Raw genomic sequence first — 21,222 nt, 5'->3', positions numbered from 1 at the left:
TGTGTGTGTGTGTGTGTGTGTGTGTGTGTGTGTGTGTGTTTCCGTAAGTGGTTAGTCAGGGTGGTATTAGTCAATAGAGCCGGTGACGTGGTGAAGGTAATCCATGATCCTGGGTGTGTGATGTGATGCTCACTGTCAGTTCTGTGACGTCTCCTCTCTCTGAGGTCACTGGCCAGCAGACGGAAACTCACGGATTACATATATAAGACAGGACACACACACACACTTGGTCCGATTCACACACTGCTTCTAGGACAGAGGGAGAGGAGGAGGTCTGTAAAGAGAAAGAACAGAAACTGAGTCCAGCTCAGAGACAGAATAAAGGTCTACGTAGCAGCCAATTCAAGCTGAGAGAGAGAGAGAGAGAGAGAGAGAGAGAGAGAGAGAGAGAGAGAGAGAGAGAGAGAGAGAGACAGAGAGAGAGAGAGACAGAGAGAGAGAGAGAGAGAGAGAGAGAGGTAGAACCTCTTCTTCAACTTCTCATTGACACATCCCTAGTGGTTCTCTGTTCCCCTGGTGAAGAGAAAGGAAATCGATTCCTCCGTGACTCGTTTTCTTGTAGTTTATTACTTAAGTGATTGTGCCGGGACTGACCTCTGTGGGAGAATGACAATCCTCACGTCCTTAATGTGAGTATCCATCCCTAGGAAGAAGTGTGTGTGTGTGTGTGTGAACTGCTGCTGATTCTATCGACAATGTAGGATATCCAAGGACAACGCAGATCGTCATATCTTATCTATCTGCTCCAATATCGTTGACACTCAAAGGCTGTGTTGTCTGTGGTAAAAGTAGATGATCTGGAGAACTAGAGTTTAGTACAATATCTTTGGTGTGAATGACACAGACGTTCTACCTGGACTCTGGAATGGTAGAGTCGCTATTGGCGCGTTCTAGAATCATCCAGAAATATGTCAAATGACAAACAATAGGGGATTGTTTGACTGACACCGTCAGAGCCGTATAGAGCTGGAGGCATCCTACGTGGGCTCTGGTCAGGCGTAGCTCGCTGTATAGGGAATAGGGCGCCACTTAGACTCAACCCGTGTTCTCTGAAACGTACAGGCTAGACAGAGGATATCTGGCAGTACCATCTATGGTATGAGTCTTTGACCCAGATCAGGAGACTGGCCTGTGGGCCACACACACACACACACACACACACACACACACACACACACACACACACACACACACACACACACACACACACACACACACACACACACACACACACACACACACACACACACACACACACACACACACACACACACAGCCACACACACACAGCCACACATACACAGCCACACATAGAAATAGATTATTCTAATTTTATGGGCACACACATACAGGTCATTGGCTCCTGGACATTTTTTGAATTGGTCACATGCAGCAGCTGGTCATAGTAGGTGAGGTGTTGTTGCCAATAGAGATTACAGCTGGCCTGTGTACACCTCCTGAACGACTGCTTCCCAAATGGCACCCTATTCCCTACATAGTGCACTACTTTGGACCAGAGCCCTATACGTAGTGCGCTATCTATGGTGGTTGCCATTGGGGACAGACTTCTCTACCTGTCTATACTGTAGGTGGCTTGGTTAACGTCTTATAATCACACGGACTAGGCTCGTCCCAACCCTGTGTGGGGGTCAGCAGTAAGCCTGCTGTATTTCTGTCTCTTAGTGTCAGGGAGGGTTTGTTTAGTGCAAGTCCTGTAACAGCTGATCCTAAGTCAGCGCTGCAACTCCCAGAGTCTTCCCAGGCGTATGTTTGGTGAGATGCCCGTGTGTAACCAGCATGTGGTTCCCGCTGTGTTTCAGCGTGCCCACTGTCCCAGTGAAGAACCTCAGTGGGAACAGCCCGGTCCACCCAGCTCTGGCCGGTATCACGGGGATCCTGATGAGCGCTGCGGGGTTCCCTGTGTGTCTCACCCGCCCACCCAAACTGGTGCTGCACCCCCCGCCCGTCAGCAAGAGGGACATCAAGCCCGTCCCGGCCTGGGCCACTGTTGCCGCAAGACCACCAAGAAACAGGCCCGCAAAGGTACAATAGCACACACTATAAAACCAGCACTAATATATAGGCCTATACACACACACACACAGACACCCCTATACACAAAATCATTACATTGTGTGGAAGATTTTTGCTCAGCACACTCATATGTTCTCTCTCCTTTTCTCTCTCTCTCTCTCTCCTCCTTTCTCTCCTTCTCTCTCTCCTCCTTTCTTTCCTCTCTCTCCTCCTTTCTCTCCTTCTCTCTCTCCTCCTTTCTCTCCTTCTCTCTCTCCTCCTTTCTTTCCTCTCTCTCCTCCTTTCTCTCCTTCTCTCTCTCCTTATGTTTTCTCTCTCCTTTCTCTCCTTCTCTCTCTCCTCCTTTCTTTCCTCTCTCTCCTCCTTTCTCTCCTTCTCTCTCTCCTTATGTTTTCTCTCTCCTTTCTCTCCTTCTCTCTCTCCTCCTTTCTCTCCTTCTCTCTCTCCTCCTTTCTTTCCTCTCTCTCCTCCTTTCTCTCCTTCTCTCTCTCCTTATGTTTTCTCTCTCCTTTCTCTCCTTCTCTCTCTCCTCCTTTCTCTCCTTCTCTCTCTCCTCCTTTCTTTCTCTCTCTCTCCTTTCTCTCCTTCTCTCTCTCCTTATGTTTTCTCTCTCCTTTCTCTCCTCTCTCTCTCCTCCTTTCTTTCCTCTCTCTCCTCCTTTCTCTCCTTCTCTCTCTCCTCCTTTCTCTCCTTCTCTCTCTCCTCCTTTCTCTCCTTCTCTCTCTCCTCCTTTCTTTCCTCTCTCTCCTCCTTTCTCTCCTTCTCTCTCTCCTCCTTTCTCTCCTTCTCTCTCTCCTCCTTTCTTTCCTTCTCTCTCTCCTCCTTTCTCTCCTTCTCTCTCTCCTCCTTTCTCTCCTTCTCTCTCTCCTCCTTTCTTTCCTCTCTCTCCTCCTTTCTCTCCTCCTCTCTCTCTCCTTATGTTTTCTCTCTCTCTTTCTCTCCTTCTCTCTCTCCTCCTTTCTTTCCTCTCTCTCCTCCTTTCTCTCCTTCTCTCTCTCCTCCTTTATTTTCTCTCTCCCTTTCTCTCCTCTCTCTCTCTCCTCCTTTCTCTTTCTCTCTCTCCTTTCTTTCCTCTCTCTCCTCTTTCTCTCTCTCCTCTCTCCTTATGTTTTCTCTCTCCTTTCTCTCCTTCTCTCCTCTCTCTCCTTTCTTTCTCTCTCTCTCCTCCTTTTCTCTCCTCTATGTTTCTCTCTCTCCTTATTTTTTCTCTCTCCTTTTTCTCCTTCTCTCTCTCCTCCTTTCTTCTCTCCTTCTCTCTCTCCTCCTTTCTTTCCTTCTCTCTCCTCCTTTCTCTCCTCTCTCTCTCTCCTCCTTTCTCTCCTCTCTTCTCTCTTTCTCTCCTCTCTCCTTTCTGTCTCTCTCTCCTCCTTTCTCTCTCTCTCTTCTCTCTCTTCTCTCCTTATGTTTTTCTCTCCTTCTCTCCTCCTCTCTCCTCTTTCCTCCTCTCTCCTCCTTTCTCTCCTCTCTCTCTCCTTATGTTTTTCTCTCTCCTTTCTCTCCTCTCTCTCTCTCCTCCTTTCTCTCCTTTCTCTCTCTCTCTCCTTTCCTTTCTTTCCTCCTCTCTCCTTCTTTCTCTCTCTTCTCTCTCATGTTTCTCTCTCCTTTCTCTCCTTCTCTCTCTCCTCCTGTCTCTCCTCCTGTCTCTCCTTATGTTTTCTCTCTCCTTTCTCTCCTCCTTTCTCTCCTTATGTTTTTCTCTCTTTTCTCTCTCTCTCTCCTTTCTCTCCTGTTTTCTCTCCTCCTGTCTCTCCTCTCTCCTTATGTTTTCTCTCTCCTTTCTCTCTCTCTTTCTCTCCTTATGTTTTCTCTCTCCTTTCTCTCCTTCTCTCTCTCCTCCTGTCTCTCCTCCTGTCTCTCCTTATGTTTTCTCTCTCCTTCCTGTCTCTCCTTATCTCTTCTCTCTCTCCTCTTTTCTCTCCTCTCTCTCCTCTCTCCTCCTGTTTTCTCTCTCCTTATGTTTTTTCTTCTCTCTCCTTATGTTTTCTTTCTCTCTTCTCTCCTCCTGTCTCTCCTTATGTTTTCTCTCTCTTTTCTCTCTTCTCTCCTCCTTTCTCTCCTTATGTTTTCTTCTCTCTTTTCTCTCTTCTCTCCTCCTTTCTCTCCTTATGTTTTCTCTCTCCTCCTGTCTCTCCTCCTGTCTCTCCTTATGTTTTCTCTCTCTTTTCTCTCTTCTCTCCTCCTTTCTCTCCTTATGTTTTCTCTCTCTTTTCTCTCTTCTCTCCTCCTTTCTCTCCTTATGTTTTCTCTCGTCTCTCCAGGTAAGACAACAGAGGAGGTGGTGAAGCAGTATCTTCAGAAAGTCAGGATAGCACCAGAGGAGGTGAGATCTGTTCTCTCCAGTCATTGGTTAAGTCTGAAAGGACATCCTATGCCCTATAAAGTGCCATACGTTTCACCAGGGCCCATAGGGTGTCATTTGGGACGTGTCCATTATCATCAGAACACATTATCTGTTGAAGGAAATGTGGATAGCCAAGTACATATTTAAAGAAAGACCTGCACGCTGCTCTGGCCTGTAACACTTTCATTGATTAACATTACCTATTGGCCAGCTAGCCATCATTAGCACTTTCAAGAATTGTATTGAATGATTCCCACTCACCTGCAACAGGCTGACTCAGCTGTGTGGGTGCTTTTCCTATTTTGGATAGCTAAGTACTTACAGGTTGGCTAAAGGATCCCTCCTATCTCCTCCTCTCCTCCTATCTCCTCCTCTCCTCCTATCTCCTCTCCTCCCCTCTCCTCCCCTCTCCTCTCCTTTCTTCAGAACTGTACCATCTGTATGGAGGCCCTCGGGGGGGCGTCAGGCTACAAGGGTGGTGACTTCATAGGTCGCCTGGCCCAGTGTGGGCACCAGTACCACCTCCAGTGCCTGGTGGCCATGTACAACAACGGCAACAAAGATGGCAGCCTGCAGTGTCCTACCTGCAAAACCATCTATGGCGTGAAGACGGGCAACCAGCCGCCCGGGAAGATGGAGTACCACGTCATCCCCCACTCGCTGCCTGGCCACCACGACTGCAAGACCATCCGCATCATCTACAACGTCCTGCCTGGCATCCAGGGCCCAGAGCACACCAACCCAGGCAAGCCCTTTACAGCCAGGGGGTTCCCGCGTCACTGCTACCTCCCAGACAGCGAGAAGGGACGCAAGGTAAGAACCTACGCTTTGACATATTCCATTGTAGCAGATACTGTTGTCCAGTACAACTCAAAGCTTTCTGGATTTTAGCCCAATCTTTGTCCTTTATAAACCCGGGACGTTTTCCCTTGAAGTTGTATCGAGGAAACTCTGAAAGTTGAAATTATGAATCCGTCTCTAACCACCTCACCTCCTTTTCCCTCCACGTCCTCTCCCTCTCTCCCTCCACCTTCTCTCCCTTCACCTCCTCTTCCTCTCTCCCTCCACCTCTTCTCCCTCTCTCCCTCCACCTTCTCTCCCTCCACCTTCTCTCCCTCCACCTTCTCTCCCTCCACCTCCTCTCCCTCTCTCCCTCCACCTCTTCTCCCTCTCTCCACCTCCTCTCCCTCTCTCCCTCCACCTTCTCTCCCTCAACCTTCTCTCCCTCCACCTTCTCTCCCTCCACCTTCTCTCCCTCCACCTTCTCTCCCTCTCTCCCTCCACCTTCTCTCCCTCCACCTTCTCTCCCTCCACCTTCTCTCCCTCCACCTTCTCTCCCTCCACCTCCTCTCCCTCTCTCCCTCCACCTTCTCTCCCTCAACCTTCTCTCCCTCCACCTTCTCTCCCTCCACCTTCTCTCCCTACACCTTCTCTCCCTCCACCTTCTCCTCCTCCACCTCCTCTCCCTCTCTCCCTCCACCTCCTCTCCCTCTCTCCCTCCACCTTCTCTCCCTCAACCTTCTCTCCCTCCACCTTCTCTCCCTCCGCCTTCTCTCCCTCTCTCCCTCCACCTTCTCTCCCTCCACCTTCTCTCCCTCCACCTCTCTCCCTCCACCTTCTCTCCCTCCACCTTCTCTCCCTCCACCTCCTCTCCCTCTCTCCCTCTTCTCTCTCCCTCTCTCCCTCCACCTCCACCTTCTCTCCCTCCACCTCCCTCTCCTCCCTCCACCTTCTCTCCCTCCACCTTCTCTCCCTCCACCTCCTCTCCCTCTCTCCCTCCACCTTCTCTCCCTCTACCTTCTCTCCCTCTACCTTCTCTCCCTCTACCTTCTCTCCCTTTACCTCCTCTCCCTCCACTTCCTCGCTCTCTCTCTCCCCCAGGTACTCAGACTCCTGCTGACCGCGTGGGACCGGCGCCTGGTCTTCTCGGTGGGCACGTCCAGCACCACAGGCGAGTTGGACACGGTCATCTGGAACGAGGTGCACCACAAGACGGAATTTGGCTCCAACCTCACGGGCCACGGCTACCCCGACCCTAGCCATCTAGACAACGTCCTGGATGAACTGAAAGCACAGGGCATCACCGAGGAAAAGGAGCAATGATAGGAGGAAGAGGAGGAGACAGGACGATTAATTAATTCAGACTCTACCAGCACTTAAATGGGGTGGCGGTTTGGTGTAGAGGGGAAAGGTCCAATTACACTTTGGAAGATTCTCTGAAGATGCTGATTGATTGGAGGGTCCTAGAGGTTTGGGAAATCACACAAGCACACAGTGGAGTGTTAGGGTGTTTGTTTGAGTGATGGCCCAGGAGCGAGGGAACGAGAGAGAGAAATAGGCTCAGGCTTTGTTTAGATTTGACTGTGGTCAAAATGATGACTACACAGGTATAGTTAGATACTAGCTAAATAAATTACAAAGAGTTGAGAGGTGGTACCAAGTTATCTACTAACTAATTTACACTACTAAAAGAGAGCGAAGGAGAGAGAGAGAAAAGGATAGAAGAGATCAAGAGACTGAGGGAGAGAAAGGACAAAGATTGAGAGATGTGAAAGGGAGGGGAAGGGTATTAAGAAAGGAGGAAGAAAATAGAGCGAGCAAACGAGAGAGAAGATGGCAAGAGAATGTAGCTAGTATTAAATAGGAGTAGGGTAAATTAACTTAGAAATGGTACTACTTTAGCAGAGACACAGGAAGAGAGAGAGAAAGAAAAGAGGGGGAGAGAGAGACAGACAGACAGACAGACAGACAGACAGACAGACAGACAGACAGACAGACAGACAGACAGACAGACAGACGTGCCTATAGTAACCACCTGCTTGAGTTTGATTATCAAGTGGCTTGTGCCCATTGACTGTTTATGTGTAGTCAGACGCCACCTAGTGGCCACTCTACTGAAAATACATTCAAAAGACTGAATGTTTTTTTATTTTACTAGGCAAGTCAGTTAAGAACAAATTCTTATTTTCAATGACGGCCTAGGAACAGTGGGTTAACTGCCTGTTCAGGGGCAGAACGACAGATTTGTACCTTGTCAGCTCGGGGATTTGAACATGCAACCTTTCGGTTACTAGTCCAACGCTCTAACCACTAAGCTACGCTGCAACACGACATGATGAGCAAAACAAACAAATCACACATTTGTTTTTATAATGATACTCCGCTTATATTTGTATAATGAATGCATTGTCGTTATTGTCTTCATGTAACATCATTCCATGCGTCATACCTCTTTACATATATTTCAAAATGGTATTTTATACTCTGAATGATTTGAAGTCGTGGATGTTGTATGCTATGATACGATACGATGACAGTTAGCCCAGAAGATATATATGGTAATACCCATAAAACAACCATGATGGGTCCTGGGAATGACTTTCTTCCCTTCCCTTCCAATTCAGATAGTTGTTGATTCTGAACCGATGTCTTGCTGTTTGTACTGTATGTACCTGTTGTATGCATGGAAAGGGGGACATGTCAATAAATCGAGTGCTGCTTACTTTTATAAAGGAGACGAGCATTTGAGATTCCCTGGGAAGACGCACTTGAGAATTGGGCCATGATATGAGCCGCCAATGTTTGAAACCAGGTGAGAAGACACCAGGAAGCCAGAACTTAAAGATTGGACAGGTTGTGGTGTGTTGGTGGGTGAGGAGGGAGTCCGAGAAGGAACATAATAGCCTGTGAAGAAGAACTGAGTTTTATCATTGCATTAATGACCAGACTAAAACCAATAAATACCTCACTATTAAACAAACAACATCCGTAGCATATCCACACTGTAACAGATATACAAAATGTCTGCCTCCATTTCATTGGCTGGAATGGCTTCAATGCAACTGATTGGGTGGGCAGTGTAATGACATTCTTGTGTAGAATGTCGTTAGAAGGCGTCTACCTCCTGCCGGCAAACAGTGTCTTTGGTCTTGTTCCTTATGGAGAACCTGTCCATCACCAGCCACTACACCTGTCCGGTCTCAGTTGGGTCTATGAAGGACCTATTTATAAGGATGGTGTGTGTGTGAGCTCATGCATATAACGTATGCATGCCTTTATACATGACATGTGTTTTAATGTGTACTGTTTGTACATCTACATGTTTTGAGGTATGATTCTGTTACTAAACAGCACACTTGCTCTGTTTTACCCCGTTAATATCATGATCCGCCTTTCTGTTCTTTCTTTCTTTTAAATTGTCTGTTAACACTTTATTATTATGATTTAAATTTAAAAAGTTAACAGTTGTCTTGATCAAATGGTATATACAGCTCTTTCTCATTTTGTACATAGGCGTTGTTAGTGTCTGTTTGTCATTTTTTGGGTCAAATCTTTCTTACGGTTGAGTTGACAACAGATAGTACTTTTCTGTTATCCACGGTGTACACAAGGTCTGTATACTAAAAGTGTATTTTCATTGTGAAAAGGAATTTGAAGGTAGACTTTTTCTGACTATAATGTAATGTACTTTTACACCAAGCCACTACGGGTGGCCTTCCCTCCTCCTGGAGGCCTACCGCAGGTGGAGGCTTTTGTTCCAGCTCTGCTTTACCGTCACCTGACGACTTCATTCAGCTTCTCTATCGATCCACAGGGCAGCGATGGGCAACTTCAGTCCTCTGGGGGCCATCCCTCGCAAACACAGCTGATTAAGCTAATTGCGATGTAAACTGAAGATGGATTATTTGTGGTTTATTGGACTGTGTTAGCTGGGGCTAGGAGTTTGGGAAATGCTGGTCTAGGCCCAACCCATCTCAATCTACTAACATTCTGCTCATCGGGGAACCTTGATTAGCGGAGTCAGGTGTGGTATAGCAGGGCTGGAACAAAAGCCTGCACCCCCAGCCTTTCAGGGGGAGGGTTTGCCACCCCTTCCCTATGTCCCCTTTGCCCATTCAGATGACCCAGTTGTTCATCCTCGACTACAACCTCAAGTGTCTTTTGATGTGTACAGTCTTCACACAGAATCCCTTCATCGTTGTCCAATTGTTCATTTGAGGGGAACATGAGAGGTGTTTTACCTCATTCTTGGTGAAGAGGTTGGGAAGGGTGCTGGGTGTAGTGAATAAAAAGTGATGCATTAAAAAAATATGTACGTACACCAAAAACAATTGCTGGAATACGAATGATTAATACAAATAAAGAATTGAATGAAGAGTTGTTTGTTTTTGATTTGATTTCCTGTTCTGAAATATAAGCTGACTGACCACTGGTTTGATCAGACAGAGAATCCCTCTACTTGCCACAGTAGGTTAGTAACTAGCTGCAGCCCAAAACTGAAAGTGGATTGTTCTTCTACTCCATGTCTGAACTCCCGCTCAAAGCCTCGTGTTCAACTGCCGAATGTCTTTTAAACCTAGAAGTTGACCTCTTTACTTTCACGGTATGACGCTCAAAATAGATCTAATATATTTACTGTGTATTGCAATGTAGTTGTCGACATATCAAGCCCTGGTACTTTATTGCGAAATAGTGTTGATAAAAGGATATGTAGAAGGGTGAGCCGGTTAAGGATCGATTCAGACAAGGTGGTAAAATTTGTACGACAAGCGACAGTTTATTCAGAGTGAGAATATCTGGTACACGTAAATATGGGCTCATTCATTTGGCTCACAAGGAACCAGCAGAAAGAAGCCCCGATAACAGATTGCAAGCATGTTATGTACAGTACAGAAAGTAGGTTGAGTCTGGAAGTCACGGTCTTTTGGTTGGCCACCGTTGAGGTGTTGTCTTCTTGGATTGGTCCTGTTGAGCCGTCCGTCGTTCCTCCGGGTCTCGTCGGGCTGTTCTCAGTCACACAATGTTCGGCTAGGAAGGAGATTGTGTGTGTGTGCTTGTGTCTGCAAGTCAAGGCTGTGTCTCTTCCTCCCAATGTGTGGGTGTATGTCTTATCTGTGTGTCCTCGGCAGTTAGTGTGTGTATGTGTGTGTGTGGGTGTGGAAGCTATCCTGTATGGGACCTAACATGTTTCACTGTGAAAATACGTTGTCTCAGTTATAGCAATGTAATAGCAGTAGGCTGGTCACTTGCATAAGAAATAGCAATTCTTTACAATAGTGGAGTTAACGTGGTTGATCGCTACAGTATCTAGCTAGCAGCAGGCCGGCGGTCAGATGTCAAAGCTGTGGCTAGCTAAAGTAGCTGACATTAGTTCCAGAGAGCCTACTATTGTAAATAGTTGCCAAAAACAACTGACTGGTTATATATGAGCTCCAACAATTATGTAGATACAAAATACTTTTGTCTACTACATTTTGTGGTAACATCTAACAATGGAACTTGTGATGGATCAGTTGAATTGCTCTACCACAATAATCCAGTGAGCATGCGCGTCCCCTATTACCTATTGCTGGATTTACACTCCCATTCCACCAGGAACAGTCTATTGAGCATTACATATAGTGAAGTAAAAAAAAACTAACAATATTTTAGTGTTTTTTTTCTATTTTATTAAGATCCCCAATATCAATTGATTTTAAATTTAGATCAGATCAGGCAAAAGCCTGGCTAGCTCAGTCGGTAGAGCATGAGACTCTAGTTTTGCTGCTGGAATTATTACCAGTGTTCTTTGCGTTAGATATACAAAGGATAAAGAATGACGTACACTAATCTGGATATTGATAGTGCTTCTTCAAACAGTGAGTACTGCATATCAATGATGATATTGATGACTCATAAAATAGCAGTACTTTTGTGCCCTATAGCAACACTTTGTTTGTACTAGTCAATATGCCCAGCCAGTCCAGAAACAACCCATAGCACCATATCAACCCATTAAAATAGTGGTAGTCAAAGTTGGGGTCGTGACCCCAGTGGGGTGGGATGGGGCCGCAATAAATTATTGGGGAAAAAATTGGGGTTCCAAGAAATTCTAGCAGCAGAAATGAGTCGGTCCCCCCTGGAAACTTTTGAATAAAACTGATTTAAAATAACCCCTAGCGCCAGAACTACTCTTTTGCTACATGTTTACTTGTACAACCTGTCACAATGAATATAGAAGGTTATCGCACATATGTACCAGCTCACACTGGGAACCAATTTCCACTGTTGTACCCTTCCCTGGTGGTCTAGTGGTTAGGATTTGCCGCTCTCAGCGGCCGGATTCCCGGTCAGGGGAACTACTCTTTTGCTACATGTTTACTTGTGTGGTCGGGTTCGATTCCCGGTCAGGGAACTACTCTTTTGCTACATGTTTACTTGTGCAAACTGTCACAATGAAAAAAGGTTATCGCACATATGTACCAGCTCACACTGGGAACCGATTTCCATTGTAGTACCCTTCCCTGGTGGTTCGACTCCCAGTTCGACTCCCGATTTACACTGTAGTACCCTTCCCTAGTGGTTAGGACTCGGCGCTCTCACCGCCACGGCCCGGGTTCGATTCCCGGTCAGGGAACTACTCTTTTGCTACATGTTTACTTGTACAACCTGTCACAATGATTATAGAAGGTTATCGCACATATGTACCAGCTCACACTGAGAACCGATTTGCACTGTATTATCCTTCCCTGGTGTTCTAGTGGTTAGGATTCGGTGCTCTCACCCCTGTTGCCCGGGTTCGATTCCCGGTCAGGGAAATAGTCTATTCTCCTTGTTTACTTGTGCAACCTGTCACTATGAATTTAGTAGGTTGTCGCACATATTGTTTTCTTTTGGAAAAGTTTTATTTTCACAATTGCTTAAAAAAACAGCTCATACATTCATTTAATCATTTATACACATAAAAACGGCAACAAGGCATAAAACACAGCATTTGAATTTACATTTAAATTTGTTAAAAGTACGTGTTGTTAAAACCAATGACAACAACTATGAATAAAAGTACTTTCTTTGTAAAAAGAAATCTGTAAAAGCCATTTAAAATGTGTACGAAATGATTCAACAAAGATAAAACATTTTTAAGACGTTAGAAACATGTTAAAAAGTCACTTTGTTAAAAGGCTGTCTTCAATCGCTTGTACAGGAGCGGGGTGAGTCCTTATCAAACTCGCCTCATCCTGCTCTCCCGAATAGACCATTGTCCCGTCCTTTGGGGCCCAGAGGAGATCCCTCCCCTAGGCGCATCGCCCTAGGCGCCGCAGCGCTGTTAGGCCGTGGCCGCCGGGACCTAGGGTGTTGTGGGGGACCCTTCGCCTGGGGTCGAGGCCCCCTTCCGTTCGTACCACCCCATGGCTTCCGTGGCTACCATGGCCACTGCCTGGGGGGTGGTCTCTACGCTTTTTGCTACCAGCAGGTTACGGGAGGACCACAGTGCTTCCTTCAGACACGTGAGGGTGGGCCAGAACTTGGTGAAGGCCTTCGGTGGAATGGGCCTTCGGCCCACCCCGTACAGCACGAGCTGAGGTGTTAGGTCCTCCCCTGCTGGCAGACACGAGGTGATCAGGGGGCCTGCTTCCTTCCACAGGTCCCTGGCGGCTCTGCACTCCCAGAGCATGTGCCTCACCGACTCTTCTTGGCTGCAGCCCGGTCGGGGGCACGCGGATGTCCTCGCCATGCCCCGTGAGTGCATAACGGCCCTGACCGGGAGGATCTCGTGGGCGACCATCCAGGACAGGTCCCGATGCCGATTCAGGAGAGCAGGATGGGCCACGTTGCGCCAGACCGTTGTGGGCTCGCCTATAGCGAGCCCGCGCACTGGACATACTGGTTCCCGCTCCTGCACAAGAGAGAGAAGAGAGCGGTGTTTAGTTAAAACCGTGACTGCTTCCTTTTCCAGTTTAAAATGTCTTAAAAATTTCTGGAGCTGGAAGTAGTGGGTGGGGAGCAGGAAAGAGACTGGGGCTCGCAGGTCGACTGGGATCAGCCTCAGTGTCCTGAGGTAAGATCCCAGCCAGAACCGTGCGAGGGCCTGTGTCTTGTTATTGACCGGGAGGTGGCAAGAGTCAGATGTAATGCTGTGTAGCGGCTGCCCAGGAACAAGTAGAGGTCAGGCAAGCCTTTCCCCCCCTTGGACCTGGGGCTCTTGACCACCTCCCTCCTCAGCCTCTCCCACTTGCTTCCCCACAGAAAGTAGAAGAGCATCCGCTCCAGGGCTAAAATACTCATTCGGGGGGGGGTAAAAACAGAACTGATTAGTAAAAGCACAGGTAAAATCACAGCTTTGATGATTAAAACCTTGCCCTCAAAAGTCAACTGTCATAGTCCCCAAAAACCCAGTCTCTGTCTTACTGTCCCGAGGATCCCACTCCAGTTCCCACACTGGGAACCGATTTGCACTGTTGTACCCTTCCCTGGTGGTCTAGTGGTTAGGATTCGGCGCTCTCACCGCCACGTCCAGGTTTTGATTCCCGGTCAGGGAACTACTCTTTTGCTACATGTTTACTTGTACAACCTGTCACAATGAATATAGAAGGTTATCGCACATATGTACCAGCTCACACTGGGAACCGATTTGCACTGTTGTACCCTTCCCTGGTGGTCTAGTGGTTAGGATTCGGTGCTCTCGCCGCGGCCCGGGTTCGATTCCCGGTCAGGGAAATAGTCTATTCTCCTTGTTTACTTGTGCAACCTGTTACTATGAATTTAGTAGGTTGTCGCACATATGTACCACTTCAAATTGCAAACCGATTTGCCCTGCAGTGTCCTTCCCAGGTGTTCTAGTGGTGCACCAGACCCTCCTGCAGCAAAGCACCCCCACAACATGATGGTGTTCTTCAGCTTGAAAGCCTCCCCCTTTTCCCTCCAAACATAACAATGGTCATTATGGCCAAACAGTTCGATTTTTGTTTCATCAGACCAGAGGACATTTCTCCAAAAACTAGGATCTTTGTCCCCAAACTGTAGTATGGCTTTTTTATGGCGGTTTTGGAGCAGTAGCTTCTTCCTTGCAGAGGAAGGAGCTTCCTTGCATTTCAATCTGGGAAACGAATTGCACTGTATTACCCTTCCCTGGTGGTCTAGTGGTTAGGATTCGGAGCTCTCACCGCCGCGGCCCGGGTTCGACTCCCGATTTCCACTGTAGTACCCTTCCCTGGTGGTTTGACTCCCAGTTTGACTCCCGATTTGCACTGTAGTACCCTTCCCTGCTGGTCTAGTGGTTAGGATTCGGCGCTCTCACCGCTGCGGCCCGGGTTCGATTCACGGTCAGGGAACTACTCTTTTGCTACATGTTTACTTGTACAACCTGTCACAATGAATATAGAAGGTTATCGCACATATGTACCAGCTCACACTTGAAACCGATTTGCACTGTCTTACCCTTCCCTGGTGGTCTAGTGGTTAGGATTCGGCGCTCTCACCGCCGCGGCCCGGGTTCGATTCCCGGTCAGGGAACTACTCTTTTGCTACATCTTTACTTCTACAACCTGTCACAATGAATATAGAAGGTTATCGCACATATGTACCAGCTCACACTGAGAACCAATTTGCACTGTATTATCCTTCCCTGGTGGTCTAGTGGTTAGGATTCAGTGCTCTCACTGCCGCGACTTGGGTTTGATTCCCGGTCAGGGAAATAGTCTATGCTCCTTGTTTACTTGTGCAACCTGTCACTATGAATTTAGTAGGTTGTCGCACATATGTACCACTTCAAATTGCAAACCGATTTGCCCTGCAGTGTCCTTCCCAGGTGTTCTAGTGGTGCACCAGACCCTCCTGCAGCAAAGCACCCCCACAACATGATGGTGTTCTTCGGCTTGAAAGCCTCCCCCTTTTCCCTCCAAACATAACAATGGTCATTATGGCCAAACAGTTTGATTTTTGTTTCATCAGACCAGAGGACATTTCTCCAAAAACTAGGATCTTTGTCCCCAAACTGTAGTATGGCTTTTTTTATGGCGGTTTTGGAGCAGTAGCTTCTATCTTGCTGAGCGGCCTCTCGGGGTATGTTGATATAGGACTCGTTTGCCTGTGGATATAGACCATTTTGTACCTGTTTCCTCCAGCATCTTCACAAGGTCCTTTGCTGTTGTTCTGGGATGGATTTGCACTTTTCGACCCAAAGTTTTAATGACTCCAGCCTAAGTGGATGGAAACTTACGACTTCAACTATATGTACCATTTCAAACTGGGAAACGAATTGCACTGTAGTATCCTTCCCTGGTGGTCTAGTGGTTAGGATTCGATTCCCGGTCAGTGAACTGCTCTTTTGCTACATGTTTACGTGTGCAACCTGTCACAATGAATATAGAAGGTTATCGCACATATGTACCAGCTCACACTGGGAACCGATTTGCACTGTAGTACCCTTCCCTGGTGGTCTAGTGGTTAGGATTCGGTGCTCTCACCGCCGTGACCTGGGTTCGATTCCCGTTCAGGGAACTACACTTTTGCTACATGTTTACTTGTGCAACCTGTCACAATGAATATAGAAGGTTATCGCACATATGTACCATCTCACACTGGGAACCGATTTGCACTGCAGTGTCCTTCCCAGGTGTTCTAGTGGTGCACCAGACCCTCCTGCAGCAAAGCACCCCCACAACATGATGGTGTTCTGAGCGGGCTCTCGAGGTATGTCAATATAGGACTCGTTTGCCTGTGGATATAGACCATTTTGTACCTGTTTCCTCCAGCATCTTCACAAGGTCCTTTGCTGTTGTTCTGGGATGGATTTGCACTTTTCGACCCAAAGTACGTTCATCTCTAGGAGAGAGAACGCGTCTCCTTCCTGAGCGGTATGACGCCTGCGTTTGTCCCCAAACTGTAGTATGGCTTTTTTATGGCGGTTTTGGAGCAGTAGCTTCTTCCTTGCTGAGCGGCCTCACGGGGTATGTCGATATAGGACTCGTTTGCCTGTGGATATAGACCATTTTGTACCTGTTTCCTCCAGCATCTCCACAAGGTCCTTTGCTGTTGTTCTGGGATGGATTTGCACTTTTCGACCCAAAGTACGTTCATCTCTAGGAGAGATAACGCGTCTCCTTCCTGAGCGGTATGACGCCTGCGTCATACCATGCTGTTTATACTTGCGTACTATTGTTTCTACAGATGAGCGAGGTACCTTCAGGCGTTTGGAAATTGCTCCCAAGGAGGAACCAGACTTGTGGAGGTCTACATTTTTTTTCTGAGGTTTTGACTGATTTCCTTTGCTTTTCCCATGGAGTCAAGCAAAGAGGCACTGAGTTTGAAGGTAGGCCTTGAAATACATCTACAGGTACTCCTCCAATTGACTCAAAGGATGTCAATTAGCCTATCAGAAGCTTCTAAAGCCATGACATCATTTTCGGGAATTTTACAAACTGTTTAAAGGCACAGCCAACTCATTGTATGTAAACTTCTGGCCCACTGAATTTGTGATACAGTGAATTATAAGTGAAATAATCCCAATGTAAACAATTGTTGGAAAAATGACTTGTGTCATGCACAAAGTAGATGTCCTAACCGTCTGCCAAAACGATCGTTTGTTAGCAAGAAATGTGGGGAGGGGTTGACAAACAGGTTTTAATGACTCCAGCCAAAGTGGATGGAAACTTACGACTTCAACTATATGTACCATTTCAAACTGGGAAACGAATTACACTGTAGTACCCTTCCCTGGTGGTCTAGTGGTTAGGATTCGGCGCTCTCACCGCCGCGTCCCGGGTTTGATTCCTGGTCAGGGAACTACTCTGTTGCTACATGTTTACTTGTACAACCTGTCACAATGAATATAGGTTATCGCAAATAGGTACCAGCTCACACTGGGAACCGATTTGCACTGTAGTACACTTCCCTGGTGGTCTAGTGGTTAGGATTCGGCGCTCTCACCGCCGCGGCCCGGGTTCGATTCCAGGTCAGGGAAATAGTCTATTCTCCTTGTTTACTTGTGCAACCTGTCACTATGAATTTAGTAGGTTGTCGCACATATTTTTTTCTTTTGGAAAAGTTTTATTTTCACAATTGCTTTAAAAAAAACAGCTCATACATTCATTTAATAATTTATACACATAAAAACGGCAACAAGGCATAAAACACAGCATTTGAATTTACATTTAAATTTGTTAAAAGTACGTGTTGTTAAAACCAATGACAACAACTATGAATAAAAGTACTTTCTTTGTAAAAAGAAATCTGTAAAAGCCATTTAAAATGTGTACGAAATGATTCAACAAAGATAAAACATTTTTAAGACGTTAGAAACATGTTAAAAAGTCACTTTGTTAAAAGGCTGTCTTCAATCGCTTGTACAGGAGCGGGGTGAGTCCTTATCAAACTCGCCTCATCCTGCTCTCCCGAATAGACCATCGTCCCGTCCTTTGGGGCCCAGAGGAGATCCCTCCCCTAGGCGCATCGCCCTAGGCGCCGCAGCGCTGTCAGGCCGTGGCCGCCGGGACCTAGGGTGTTGTGGGGGACCCTTCGCCTGGGGTCGAGGCCCCCTTCCGTTCGTACCACCCCAGAGCTTCCGTGGCTACCATGGCCACTGCCTGGGGGTGGTCTCTACGCTTTTTGCTACCAGCAGGTTACGGGAGGACCACAGTGCTTCCTTCAGACACGTGAGGGTGGGCCAGAACTTGGTGAAGGCCTTCGGTGGAATGGGCCTTCGGCCCACCCCGTACAGCACGAGCTGAGGTGTTAGGTCCTCCCCTGCTGGCAGACACGAGGTGATCAGGGGGCCTGCTTCCTTCCACAGGTCCCTGGCGGCTCTGCACTCCCAGAGCATGTGCCTCACCGACTCTTCTTGGCTGCAGCCCGGTCGGGGGCACGCGGATGTCCTCGCCATGCCCCGTGAGTGCATAACGGCCCTGACCGGGAGGATATCGTGGGCGACCATCCAGGACAGGTCCCGATGCCGATTCAGGAGAGCAGGATGGGCCACGTTGCGCCAGACCGTTGTGGGCTCGCCTATAGCGAGCCCGCGCACTGGACATACTGGTTCCCGCTCCTGCACAAAGAGAGAAGAGAGCGGTGTTTAGTTAAAACCGTGACTGCTTCCTTTTCCAGTTTAAAATGTCTTAAAAATTCTGGAGCTGGAAGTAGTGGGTGGGGAGCAGGAAAGAGACTGGGGCTCGCAGGTCGACTGGGATCAGCCTCAGTGTCCTGAGGTAAGATCCCAGCCAGAACCGTGCGAGGGCCTGTGTCTTGTTATTGACCGGGAGGTGGCAAGAGTCAGATGTAATGCTGTGTAGCGGCTGCCCAGGAACAAGTAGAGGTCAGGCAAGCCTTTCCCCCCCTTGGACCTGGGCCTCTTGACCACCTCCCTCCTCAGCCTCTCCCACTTGCTTCCCCACAGAAAGTAGAAGAGCATCCGCTCCAGGGCTAAAATACTCCTTCGGGGGGGGATAAAAACAGAACTGATTAGTAAAAGCACAGGTAAAATCACAGCTTTGATGATTAAAACCTTGCCCTCAAAAGTCAACTGTCGTAGTCCCCAAAAACCCAGTCTCTGTCTTACTGTCCCGAGGATCCCACTCCAGTTCCCACACTGGGAACCGATTTGCACTGTTGTACCCTTCCCTGGTGGTCTAGTGGTTAGGATTCGGCGCTCTCACCGCCACGTCCAGGTTTTGATTCCCGGTCAGGGAACTACTCTTTTGCTACATGTTTACTTGTACAACCTGTCACAATGAATATAGAAGGTTATTGCACATATGTAGCAGCTCACACTGAGAACCGATTTTCACTGTAGTACCCTTCCCTGGTGGTCTAGTGGTTAGGATTCGGTGCTCTCACCGCCGTGGCCTGGGTTCGATTCCCGGTCAGGGAAATAGTCTATGCTCCTTGTTTACTTCTGCAACCTGTCACAATGAATATAGAAGGTTATCGCACATATGTACCAGCTCACACTGGGAACTGATTTGCACTGCAGTGTCCTTCCCAGGTGTTCTAGTGGTGAACTAGACCCTCCTGCAGCAAAGCACACCCACAACATGATGGTGTTCTTCAGCTTGAAAGCCTCCCCCTTTTCCCTCCAAACATAACAATGGTCATTATGGCCAAACAGTTCGATTTTTGTTTCATCAGACCAGAGGACATTTCTCCAAAAACTAGGATCTTTGTCCCCAAACTGTAGTATGGCTTTTTTATGGCGGTTTTGGAGCAGTAGCTTCTTCCTTGCAGAGCGGCCTCTCGGGGTATGTCGATATAGGACTCGTTTGCCTGTCGATATAGACCATTTTGTACCTGTTTCCTCCAGCATCTTCACAAGGTCCTTTGCTGTTGTTCTGGGATGGATTTGCACTTTTCGACCCAAAGTACGTTCATCTCTAGGAGAGAGAACGCGTCTCCTTCCTGAGCGGTATGACGCCTGCGTCATACCATGGTGTTTATACTTGCGTACTATTGTTTCTACAGATGAGCGAGGTACCTTCAGGCGTTTGGAAATTGCTCCCAAGGAGGATCCAGACTTGTGGAGGTCTACATTTTTTTCTGAGGTCTTGGCTGATTTCCTTTGCTTTTCCCATGGAGTCAAGCAAAGAGGCACTGAGTTTGAATGTAGGTCTTGGAATACATCTACAGGTACACCTCCAATTGACTCAAAGGATGTCAATTAGCCTATCAGAAGCTTCTAAAGCCATGACATCATTTTCGGGAATTTTACAAACTGTTTAAAGGCACAGCCAACTTATTGTATGTAAACTTCTGGCCCACTGAATTTGTGATACAGTGAATTATAAGTTAAATAATCCCAATGTAAACAATTGTTGGAAAAATGACTTGTGTCATGCACAAAGTAGATGTCCTAAACGTCAGCCAAAACGATCGTTTGTGGTCTAGTGGTTAGGATTCGATTCCCGGTCAGGGAACTGCTCTTTTGCTACATGTTTACGTGTGCAACCTGTCACAATGAATATAGAAGGTTATCGCACATATGTACCAGCTCACACTGGGAACCCATTTGCACTGTTGTACCCTTCCCTTGTGGTCGTTTGTTAGCAAGAAATGTGTGGAGGGGTTGACAAACAGGTTTTAATGACTCAAGCCTAAGTGGATGGAAACTTACGACTTCAACTATATGTACCATTTCAAACTGGGAAACGAATTGCACTGTAGTACCCTTCCCTGGTGGTCTAGTGGTTACGATTCGGCGCTCTCACCGCCGCGGCCCAGGTTCGACTCCCGATTTCCACTGTAGTACCCTTTCCTGGTGGTTCGACTCCCGATTTGCACTGTAGTACCCTTCCCTGGTGGTCTAGTGGTTAGGATTCGGCGCTCTCACCGCCGCGTCCCGGGTTTGATTCCTGTTCAGGGAACTACTCTTTTGCTACATGTTTACTTGTACAACCTGTCACAATGAATACAGAATGTTATCGCACATATGTACCAGCTCACACTTGGAACCGATTTGCACTGTCGTACCCTTCCCTGGTGGTCTAGTGGTTAGGATTCGGCGCTCTCACCGCCGCGGCCCGGGTTCGATTCCCGGTCAGGGAACTACTCTATTGCTACATGTTTACTTGTACAACCTGTCACAATGAATATAGAAGGTTATCGCACATATGTACCAGCTCACACTTGGAACCGATTTGCATTGTAGTACCCTTCCCTGGTGGTCTAGTGGTTAGGATTCGGTGCTCTCACCGCCGCGGCCCGGGTTCGATCCCCGGTCAGGGAACTACTATTTTGCTACATGTTTACTTGTGCAACCTGTCATAATGAATATAGAAGGTTATCGCACATATGTACCAGCTCACACTTGGAACCGATTCGCACTGTCGTACCCTTCCCTGGTGGTCTAGTGGTTAGGATTCGGCGCTCTCACCGCCGCGGCCCGGGTTCGATTCCCGGTCAGGGAACTACTCTATTGCTACATGTTTACTTGTACAACCTGTCACAATGAATATAGAAGGTTATCGCACATATGTACCAGCTCACACTGGGAACCGATTTGCACTGTAGTACCCTTCCCTGGTGGTCTAGTGGTTAGGATTCGGCGCAAAAACTAGGTTATTGCAAAAACTAGGATCTTTGTCCCCAAACTGTAGTATGGC

General features: G+C 47.5%; 3 non-coding genes and 1 pseudogene across 3 annotated transcripts; all 4 read left to right on the top strand.

Moving 5' to 3' along the window:
- LOC124022441 overlaps positions 1-9,530 on the top strand; it is a 69,666-nt pseudogene extending 60,136 nt beyond the window's left edge.
- Positions 9,531-14,575: 5,045 nt separating this feature from the next.
- Positions 14,576-14,647, top strand: trnae-cuc. The gene has a single exon. It is a non-coding gene; the product is annotated as a tRNA-Glu (tRNA).
- Positions 14,648-20,593: 5,946 nt separating this feature from the next.
- trnae-cuc lies at positions 20,594-20,665 on the top strand. Its single transcript has one exon. It is a non-coding gene; the product is annotated as a tRNA-Glu (tRNA).
- A 290-nt stretch (positions 20,666-20,955) lies between these two features.
- trnae-cuc lies at positions 20,956-21,027 on the top strand. The gene has a single exon. It is a non-coding gene; the product is annotated as a tRNA-Glu (tRNA).
- The last annotated feature ends 195 nt before the right edge of the window (positions 21,028-21,222 follow it).

Source organism: Oncorhynchus gorbuscha, unplaced genomic scaffold (genome assembly GCF_021184085.1).
Source record: "Oncorhynchus gorbuscha isolate QuinsamMale2020 ecotype Even-year unplaced genomic scaffold, OgorEven_v1.0 Un_scaffold_1391, whole genome shotgun sequence".
In the NCBI taxonomy this organism is placed as follows: Eukaryota; Metazoa; Chordata; class Actinopteri; order Salmoniformes; family Salmonidae; genus Oncorhynchus; species Oncorhynchus gorbuscha.
This window is presented reverse-complemented; position numbering and strand designations above follow the sequence as displayed.